At 44.1% G+C, this 10,443-nt stretch overlaps 1 pseudogene; it reads left to right on the top strand.

The window, feature by feature from the left end:
• Nucleotides 1-8,507: 8,507 nt before the first annotated feature.
• On the top strand, nt 8,508-8,965 carry LOC101617958 (annotated as a pseudogene).
• The last annotated feature ends 1,478 nt before the right edge of the window (nt 8,966-10,443 follow it).

The following is a 10,443-nucleotide window of genomic DNA, read 5'->3' as shown; positions in this document are numbered from 1 at the left end:
AAAAAACTGAGCTAAGGGGCTATGGAGAGAGCTCAGTGCATAAAGCACTTGTTAAATAAGCCCTGGGGACCTCCATCTGTAACACTAGGACCCTCAAAAAGCCCAATGATGGAACCATAGAAGAACCTTCTGGAAACTCATGGTCCCTAGTCTGATGGATGCAACAGTGAAAGAGGAGCAATGCCTTAAACAAAGTGGATGAATAGAGTTATCCTCTGACTTCCACATACACTCATACATATGAACATGTGTGTACATGCACAAAAATTGACTTGAGGGGCTGGAGAAATGGCTCGGTGGCTACAGGCACTTGCTTGCAAAGCTTAATGGCCTTGGTTCAATTCCCCAGGAACCATGTAAAGCCAGATGTTCAAAGTGGTGCATGTGTCTGGAGTTTGTTTGCAGAGGCAAGAGGCTAGAGTGCTCATATTTATTCCCTCTCTGTCTCTCTCACAAACCAATAAAATTTTTTTAAAAATGACCAGATCATTCCTCCTCTTCCAGTTTCAGTTGGTCTCTGTCCACTTTGTCAGTAGGCTTCTCTGAATCAGACCTGCTCATATTTCTTTACTAGTTAGGGTGCTTGGAGTCTGCTACAACCCACTGTTAGATTTTCAGGATCACTCACCACCAGCACCAGGCAAAGTCATTCTAGCTCAGGCTGACCTGGAACTCACTCTGTAGCCCCAACTAGCCTTGAATTTACATCAATCTTCCTACCTCTGCTTCCCAAGCATTGAGATTAAGAGTGTGTGTCACCACACCCAGCAGGATTTTATTTGTTTGTTTTGTTTTGTTTTTCGAGGTAGGGTCTCGCTCTAGCTCAAGCTGACCTGGAATTCACTATGGAGTCTCAGGGTGGCCTCAAATTCACAGCAATCCTCCTACCTCTGCCTTCTGGGTGCTGGGATTAAAGATGTGTGCTACCATGTCTGGCTGGATTTTTTTTTTAATTTTTATTTATCTATTTGAGAGTGAGAGACAGAGAGAGAAAGAGGCAGATAAAGAGAGAGAGAGAGAATAGGCGCTCCAGGGCCTCCAGCCACTGCAAATGAACTCCAGACGCATGTGCCCCCTTGTGCATCTGGCTAACGTGGGTCCTGGAGAGTCAAGCCTTGAACCAGGGTCCTTAGGCTTCACAGGCAAGCACTTAACTGCTAAACCATCTCTCCAGCCCTAGATTTTTTTTTTTAAGCAAAGATTTATTGAAAAAAAAAGGGGGGTGGGAAAGCCTCTAAGAGTCAGAGCAAGCATGCTTAGGATCTGAGCCAGAACCCAGAGAAGAAGGGAGGGAAAAGTTATTCTTCTTGAGTTAGAACTCAGAAAAGCGGGTAGGCTCTGCAGTGAGTCAGCATTTTCTGTTTTAAAAATAGGGCTGGGATGGAAGGATGGCTTAGCAGTTAAGGCGTTTGCCTGCAAAGCCAAAGGACCTAGGCTCGATTCCCCAGGACCCACATAAATCAGATACACAAGGGAGTGCATGCATCTAGAGTTCTTTTGCAATGGCTGGAGCCCTGGCATGCCCATTCTCTCTCTCTCTCTCTCTTTTTCTCTGTCAAATAAATAAATAAAAATTAAATAAATAAAAAAATTAAAATAGGGTCAAGATGGCATCCACGTAACCACACCTCACCTCCTGGGGAAGGAAGGATGAATGCAGATCCTGAGGACAGAATCAGCCCATCGCACCTCATCAGGGCCCAGCTGAAACCAAAGAGTGTCTGGGGAAATGAGCAAGAGTGTTGCTCTCTTGGTGAACCTGGTACCAGCACAAAGGTGAAGGAGACAGACACAGAGAACACTCAACTCCTACCAAACCAGATATCCAGAGACACAGAGGCTCCCAAGACCTCATCACTGAAGTAGACCTAAAACGAACCCAACATGGCTCAGCTAAATTCATGGAAGAGGGGGCAGAAAGATTGTTAGAGCCACATTTTGGGACATTGTACACAGAGACATTGCTTCTTCCCCACAACTGATCGCTACCCCCACAATGCCCATATTCCCCAACAAGGAGGGTCCCTGTGGATGGCGGGAGGACAGGGAGGAGGCTAATGATGGTACCAACATGGCTGTATACACAGTGTACATAACTAATAATAACTAATATAATAAAAATATTTTAATTTATTTATTTGAGAGAAAAGGAGATATATATATAGATATATATATACACATATACACAGACACACACAGACACACACACATACATACATACATACATACATACATACATACATATATATATATATATATATATATATAGAGAGAGAGAGAGAGAGAGAGAGAGAGAGAGAGAGAAAGGAGGTGCCAGGACCTCTAGGCACTGCAAATGAACTCCAGATGCATGTGCCACCTTGTGCATCTGGTTTACATGGGTACTAGGGAATTGCACCAGGGTTCTTAGGCTTTTCAGGCAAGTCCCTTAACCACTAAGCCATATCTCCAACCCAAGTCAGCATGTTCATTACTAGCTTGACAAGGGCAAGAAAGAATATATTTATTTATTTATTATTTTAAGCTGGGCGTGGTGGCACATGCCTTTAATCCCAGCACCCTGAGAATACAGAGTGAATTCCAGGTCAACCTGGGCTAGAGTGAGACCCCACCTTGAAAATAAAAAATCTGTGTTCTCAGTCTAGCCCAGGCTGACCTGGAACTCACTCTGTAGTCCCAGGCTGACCTCAAATTCACACAATCCTGCGACCTCTGCCTCCCAAATGCTGGGATTAAAGGTGTGTGCCTCCACACCCAGCTCAGAACCACTTTTATATCTATAACTCTAATCACATTTATTTCTCTAAATCTGAAATGGCCTGGAGCCCCTCAAAGCATACAGTGCAGGAAGGAGCTCCCGCAGACATGTTTCTGAGTCCACAGGCCTTTATTTTTAAAGCACTTTGCTATTTTCATCCTCCAGCCTGTGTACTTCTTCCCTTAAACTCCAGATTTTTTTTTTTTTTCAATAAGGTCAGGAATACAAGCCATTTAGAAAGCCTAAAAGGTCTTCACTTTCCCATAGATCAAGATTTCCTCATTTTAAATTACATAGTTCTGTGTTTTGATAAGCCGTGGTCCCCACTGGCCATGTAAACGGTTGATGTGGAACAGCTGGTAACTACAGAAATCAACTTATGCTCTTCCCTCAGCAGCAACATTTATTTCTATGGCGCCCAAGGGACTGCCCAGCTCACATACTGTGGAGGAAAATATTCCTTTGTGTTCACAACAAAGAAACAAATTTAAAATTAGGTTGCCTGGCTGTTCTTTATGCTGACAAATGGCTGGTAGTAAATCAAAGCTGTTTTGGAAGAGAAAAAGTGAACCTAGGATATAGGTCACCTTACAAGCTAGGAAACCTGTTTGCATGGTGCATGGTCTGTACCTCTGTGCTGGAAGCGCCAATGCCTCTCAGCCTACATGGCCCACCTCCAAGCACATTGTCAGAGAGCCTAAAGAGAGGAAATGGGCATTTCAACAAACTGGTATTGTCAGAGGGGTAGGGTGGTTCACACCTATAATCCTAGCATTTTTTTAAAATACTCTTTTTTTTTTTTTATTTTGAGAGAGGGGCAGATAGGGAGAGAAAGAATGGATACAACAAGATCTCCAGCCACTGCAGATGAACTCCAGATGCATCTGACTTACATGGATGGGTCCTGGGGAATAGAACCTGGGTCCTTTGGCTTTGAAGGCAAGCACCATAATCGCTAAGCCATCTCTCCAGCCCTAATCCTAGCATTTAGAAGACTGAAGCAGGATGATTGTCACTAGTGGGAGGCAAGCCTGGGCTACAGTGAATAAACCCCAGATGCATTTGTTACTTATGCATCCACTCCATGTGGTGACTGGGAAATTGAACTCAGGTTGTTAGGGTTTATAGGCAAGTGCCTTAACTGAGCCATCTCTCCAGCCCCTCTGCATTTTATGCTTGAGACAGGGTCTTTGGCTGATCCCAAAATAGTCTTCACGTTTACATGGCAAGCACTTTACTGATTGACCCATCTCCCTAGCTCCATTTCTTCATTAAAAAATTATTTAAACTGGGGCCGGGCGTAGTGGCGCACGCCTTTAATCCCAGCACTCGGGAGGCAGAGGTAGGAGGATCACTGTGAGTTCGAGGCCACCCTGAGACTCCATAGTGAATTCCAGGTCAGCCTAGGCTAGAGTGAGACCCTACCTCGAACCTCCCCCCCCCAAAAAAATTATTTAAACTGAGCATGGTGGCACACACCTTTAATCCCAGCACTCAGGAGGCAGAGGTAGGAGGATTGCCGTGAGTTCAACGCCACCCTGAGACTATATAGTTAATTCCTGGGCCAGAGTGAGACCCTACCTCGAAAAACCAAACAAACAAAAAAAAAGGGGGGGGTGCTGGAGAGATGGCTTAGCAGTTAAGGTGCATGCCTGCAAAGCCTAAGGACCCAGGTTTGATTCTCCAGGTCCCACATAAGCCAGAAGCACATGGTGGCTTATGCGTCTGGAGTTCATTTGCAGTGACTAGAGGCCCTGGTATGCCCATTCTCTCTCGATCTCTCCCCCCTGCTGTGTCTCTAATAAATAAATAAAAATTTTAAAAAATTATTTAGGGGATATGATAGACGATGGAGAAAGTGGGGGGAGGGAGGGCATTACCATGGAATATTGTTTACAATCATGGAAGTTGTGAATAAAAAGAGAGAGAGAGAGAAGGGGAGAGAGAATGGACACATGGGTACACCAGTGTCTCTAGCCACTACAGATGAACTTCAGACACATGCACCCCATTGTGCATCTGGCTTACATGGGTACTGAGGGATTCAACCTGGGGCTTAAGGCTTCGCAGGTAAATGTCTTAACTGCTAAGCTTTCTCTCCAGCCCCCTCCATTTTTAAAAATATATATTTTACTTATTGCCATGTGTGTGTTCTGCATGGGCACACCAGGGTCTCTTGCCACTGCCAATCTTTTCTTTTGGTGTTTTTGAGGTAAGTCTCACTCTAGCCCAGGTAGACCTGGAAGGTAGTCTCAGGCTGGCCTTGAACTCTCAGAAATCCTCTTTCCTCTGCCTCCCAAATGCTGTGATCGAAGGCATGCACCACCACACCCACCTTGTTTCTCCCCAAACCCCTCCCCCCAGGATAGAGTTTCATACTAACCCAGGCTGACCTGGGACTACGTAGTCTCCGGATGGCCTATGGACTCATGGCAATCCTCCTACATCTGCATCATGAGTGCTGGGATTAAAGGTGTGAGCCACCATGCCTGGCCTGTTTCTTTTTTGTTTTGTTTTCTATCTTTTTGTTTTTTGCTTTTTGTTTTTTTCTGAGATAGGGTCTCCCTCCAGCACTGGCTGACCTGAAATTCACTATGCAGTCTCAGGATGGCCTTGAACTCATGGCAATCCTCCTACCTCTTGTCTCTGAAGTGCTGGGTTTAAAGTCATGCACCACTAATCTTGGCTGTTTCCTTTTTTTTTTTTTTTTAATTTTTTCCCTTTTTAAAATATTTATTTATTTATGTATATTTATATTTATTTGAGAGCGACAGACAGAGAGAGAAAGAGGCAGAGAGAGAGAGAATGGGTGTGCCAGGCCCTCCAGACACTGCAAACAAACTCAAGACGCATGCACACCCTTGTGCACTTGACTAACGTGGGTCCTAGGGAATTGAGCCTCGAACTGGGGTCCTTAGGCCATCTCTCCAGCCCTTTTTATTTTTATTTTTTTTACTTTTTTTGAGGTAGGGTCTCACGCTGGCCCAGGTTGACCTGGAATTAACTATGTAGTCTCAGGGTGGCTTCAAATTCATGAAGATCCTCCTACCTCTGCCTTCTGAGTGCTGGGATTAAAGGCGTGCACCACCATGCCTGGCTGTTTCCTAATTTTAATTAATTAATTTATTTATGTATTTGAGAAAGAGAGAAAATGGGTGCACTAGGGCCTCTAGCCACTGCAAATGAACTCCAAACCCATGGGACACCAAGTACATCTGGTTTATGTGGGTTCTGGGGAATCAAATCTGGGTACTTAGGTTTCACAGGCAAGTGACTTAACCACTAAGCCATTGCTCCAGTCCTGTCTCTTTTTTTCTTCTTATTTTTTAATTTATTTTTGATTTTTCAAGGTAGGATTTCATTCTAGCTCATTCTAAAAGTGTGCCCCACCACATCCAGCTTCTTTCTTTCTTTGTTTTGTTTTGTTTTCCTCAATTTTTATTAACATTTTCCATGATTATAAAAAATATCCCCTGGTAATACCCTCCCTCCCTCCCTTCACTTTTCCCTTTGAAACTCCACTCTCCATCATACCCCCTCCCCATCTCAATCAGTCTCTCTTTTATTTATTATTATTTTTTTATTTTATTTTTTTTTTTGGTTTTTCAAGGTAGGGTCTCACTCTGGCTCAGGCTGACCTGGAATTCACTATGTAGTCTCAGGGTGGCCTTGAACTCACGGTGATCTTCCTACCTCTGCCTCCCGAGTGCTGGGATTAAAGGCGTGCGCCACCACGCCCGGCTTTCTCTTTTATTTTGATGTCATGATCTTTTCCTCCTCTTATGATGGTCTTGTGTAGGTAGTATCAGGCACTATGAGGTCATGGATATCCAGGCCATTTTATGTCTGGAGGGAGCACATTGTAAGGAGTCCTACCTTTCCTTTAGCTCTTACATTCTTTCTGCCACCTCTTCCACATTAGACCCTGAGCCTTGGAAGTTGTGATCGAGATGTTACTCAGTACTATAGTCACTTCTTTCCAGCACTATGATACCTTCTGAGTCATCCCAAGGTCACTGCCATCTGAAAAGAGAAGATTCTCTACCCAAAGTGAGAGTAGCATTAATATAAGGGTATAAATATTAAGAGAAGTGCTTACTGGGCAGTTTGATAAGCATAGTATATACATTTTTCCAGACTTCAGCAGATGTTACACCCCTAGAGCTCATGACTACCCTGTTTTAAGTTTTCAGTACCAGGCATGTATTCCCTCCCATGGAGCAGGCCTCCAGTCCAATTGGAGGGCAGTTGGTTTCCCCCATAACAGATGTGCCACTATTGTACCCGTTGGCTTATTTGGGCTGGCTGGCCAATTATAAGGCTTGCAGTGACTACTGTTGGGTATCTTCGCTGGTGGTATCTCTTTCTCCAGTTGAACTACATGTAGAATGGCTTCTTTCAGCTTTCTGTTAGCTTGTTTTGTTTTGTTTTGTTTTGTTTTGTTTTGTTTTGTTTTGTTTTGTTTTGTTTTGTTTTGTTTTGTCTTGTTTTATGAGGTAGAGTCTTACTCTGGCCCAGACTGACCTGGAATTCACTATGTAGTCTCAGGGTGGCCTTGAACTCACAGAGATCCTCCAACCTCTGCCTCCCAAGTGCTGGGATTAAAGGTGGTTTCTTTTTAAAAAAATATTTTATTTTTATTTATTTACTTATTTGACAGAGGGAGAGAGAGAAAAAAAAATGGGCGCACCAGGGCTTTCAACCACTGAAAATGAACTCCAGACGTTTGCGCCCCCTTGTGCATCTGGCTAACATGGGTCCTGGGTAATCGAACCTGGATCCTTTGACTTTGTAGGCAAATGCCTTAACTGATAAGCCATCCCTCCAGCCCTGTTTCTATTTTTTAAAACATTTTATTCATTTATTTGAGAGAAAGAGAGGCAGACAGATAGAGAATGGACACACCAGGGCCTCTAGCAGCCACTGCAAACAAACTACAGATGCTTGTGTCACCATGGGCATCTGGTCTACATGGGTTCTGGGGAGTCAAACCTGGGCCCTCAGACTTCTCAGGCAAGCACTTTAACTGCTAAAGCCATCTCTCCATCCCAATTCTAATTTCTTGGTACATGTGTTTCTTTCTAAAAACTTCCAGCTATAAAATATTAAAAGAAAATAAAAACAGAAATACTTCCAACTGCTCACTAATTGGACTGGAGGCCTGTTCCAAGGGAGGGAACACATGCCTAATACTGAAAACCTATGATGGGGAAAGTCATGAGCCCTAGGGCTATAACAACTGCCTTTAGCTCAGGCTGACCTGGAATTCACTATGTAGTCTTAGAGTGGCCTCAAACTCACAGTGACCCTCCTACCTCTGCCTCCTGAGTGTTGGGATTAAAGGCGTCTGGCTAAATGCATACATTATGCTCACCAAACTGCCCAGAAAGAGAGAATGGGAGCACCAGGGCCTCTAGCCACTGCAACTGAAATCCAGCTTAGGTGGGTTTTGGGGAATTGAACCTGGGTCCTTAGGCTTCACAGGCAAGTGCCTTAACCACTAAGCCATCTCTCCAGCCCTCCCCCCACCACTTTTGTATGTTTGTTTTTCGAGGTAGGGTCTCACTCTGGCCCAGATTCACCTGAATTCACTACATCATCTTAGGGTGGCCTCGAACTCACTGCAATCCTCCTACCTCTGCCTCCCAAATGCTGGGATTAAAGACATGTGTGATCATGCCCAGCCCTTTTTAAAATATTCTATTGCTCTTCCACCGGAGGCCTACATTCTGCTACTGGTGCCACTGCCATGTCTCTAGTGATCTCTGAGAAGTTCCAGCACATTTTGCAAGTACTCAACGCAAACATCAATAGGCAGCAGAAAATAGCCTTTGCCATCACTGCCGCTAAGGGCGTGGGATGAAGGGATGCTCATGCGGTGTTGAGGAAAGCCGACTTTGACCTTACCAAGAGAGCTGTGGAACTCACCAAAGATGAGGTCGAACGTGTGATCACCATCATGCAGAATCTATGCCATTACAAGACCCCATACTGGTTTGTGAATAGATGGAAGGATGTGAAGAATGAGAAGTAAGCCAGGTTCTGGCCAATGGTCTGGACAAGAAGATCAGGGAAGATCTGGAGCGGCTGAGGAAGACAGGAGCCCACCGAGGGCTGCGCAATATCTGGGGCCTTCTTGTCCAAGGCCAGCCCACCAAGACCACAGGCCACAGGGGCTGCACTGTGGGTGTGTCTAAGAAGAAATGAGTCTGTGGGCCTTTTCTGTTAGTACATATTCTATACCTAAAAAAGAAAAAAATATTTAAAAAATATTATTTATGACAGAATGAAAGAGGCAAGGAGAGAGAGAAAGAGAAAGATAATGGGCACAATAGGGCCTCTAGCCACTGCAAACAACTCCAGATACATGCACTGCCTGGTGCATCTGACTTATGTGGGTACTGGGAATAGAGCCTGGGTCCTTTGGTTTTGCAGGCAAGGGCCTTAACCGCTAATCCATCTCTCCAGTCCGTTTTTTTTTTTTTTTTTTTATTTGTTTGTTTTTCAAGGCAGAGTCTCACTCTAGGTCAGGCTGACCTGGAATTCACTATGTAGTCTCAGGCTGGCCTCAAACTCATGGTGATCCTCCTACCTCTGCCTCCTGAGTGCTGGGATTAAAAGCATGCACCACCACTCCAGGCTTCAGTCCTTGTTTTTGTTTTTTTTTTTTTTATATATATTTTTATTTATTTGTTTGAAAGAGAGAGGAGGGTGAAGGCAGATAGAGAATGGGTATGCCAGGGCCTCTAGCCACTGCAAACAAACACCAGACTCATATGCCACCTTGTACATCTAGCTTTACCTGGGTCCTGAGGAATCAAACCTGGCTCCTTAAGGCTTTGCAGACAAGCGCCTTAACCACTAAGTCAACTCTCCAGCCTTTTTTTTAATCCAACAATTGTATTGAATTTATTTAAACTTCAAGAGTGTGTTCACAGTGTTGTTTGGTTAGAATAGATCTATTTGTTTGGCTCTTTAGCAATTTAAGAATCTACAAGAACACATTATTATCCAGCCTTTTTGTTTGTTTGTTTCGTTCTGTTTTTCAAGGTAGGCTCTGGCCCTAGCCCAGGCTGACCTGGAATTCACGCTGTATTGTCAGGGTGGCCTCAAACTCACAGTGATCTTCTTACTTCTGCCTCCTGAGTGCTGGGATTAAAGACCACCATGCCCTGAGGTTTATTTTATTTTTTTAATATTTAATTAAATTTATTTATTTATTTATTTGAGAGAGAGAACCAGAAGCAGAGAGGGAGAGAGAGAGAAGAGAATGGGCACACCAGAGCCTATAACTACTGTAAACAAACTCCAGATGCTTATGTGGATAGTGGGGAATTGAACCTAGGTCCTTAGGTTTCACAAGCAAGTGCCTTAATTACTAAGCTATCTCTCCAGTCTATATGCTTTGTTTGTGAGACAGGGTCTTGTTATGTAGCCTAGGCTGGCCTCCAATTCACAAACATGTCTCAAACTTCAAAGTGCTGGGATCACAGGTATGTGGCACTATGTCTGTGATCCTCCTACCTCTACCTCCTGAGTTCTGGGTTTAAAAGCGTGCGCCACCACGCCCAGCTATCTATGGGGACTTTTTTTTCCCCCCTATGGGGACTTTAAAAGTTGGATGAATGCATTGCATTTTATATCATGTATGGTTATCAGACTATAGGGGTCAGGAGTGACATGTG

Source organism: Jaculus jaculus, chromosome 6 (assembly GCF_020740685.1).
Source record: "Jaculus jaculus isolate mJacJac1 chromosome 6, mJacJac1.mat.Y.cur, whole genome shotgun sequence".
Taxonomy (NCBI): Eukaryota; Metazoa; Chordata; class Mammalia; order Rodentia; family Dipodidae; genus Jaculus; species Jaculus jaculus.
Note: the sequence above shows the minus strand (reverse complement) of the source record. Positions and strands in the feature narration are given on the sequence as shown.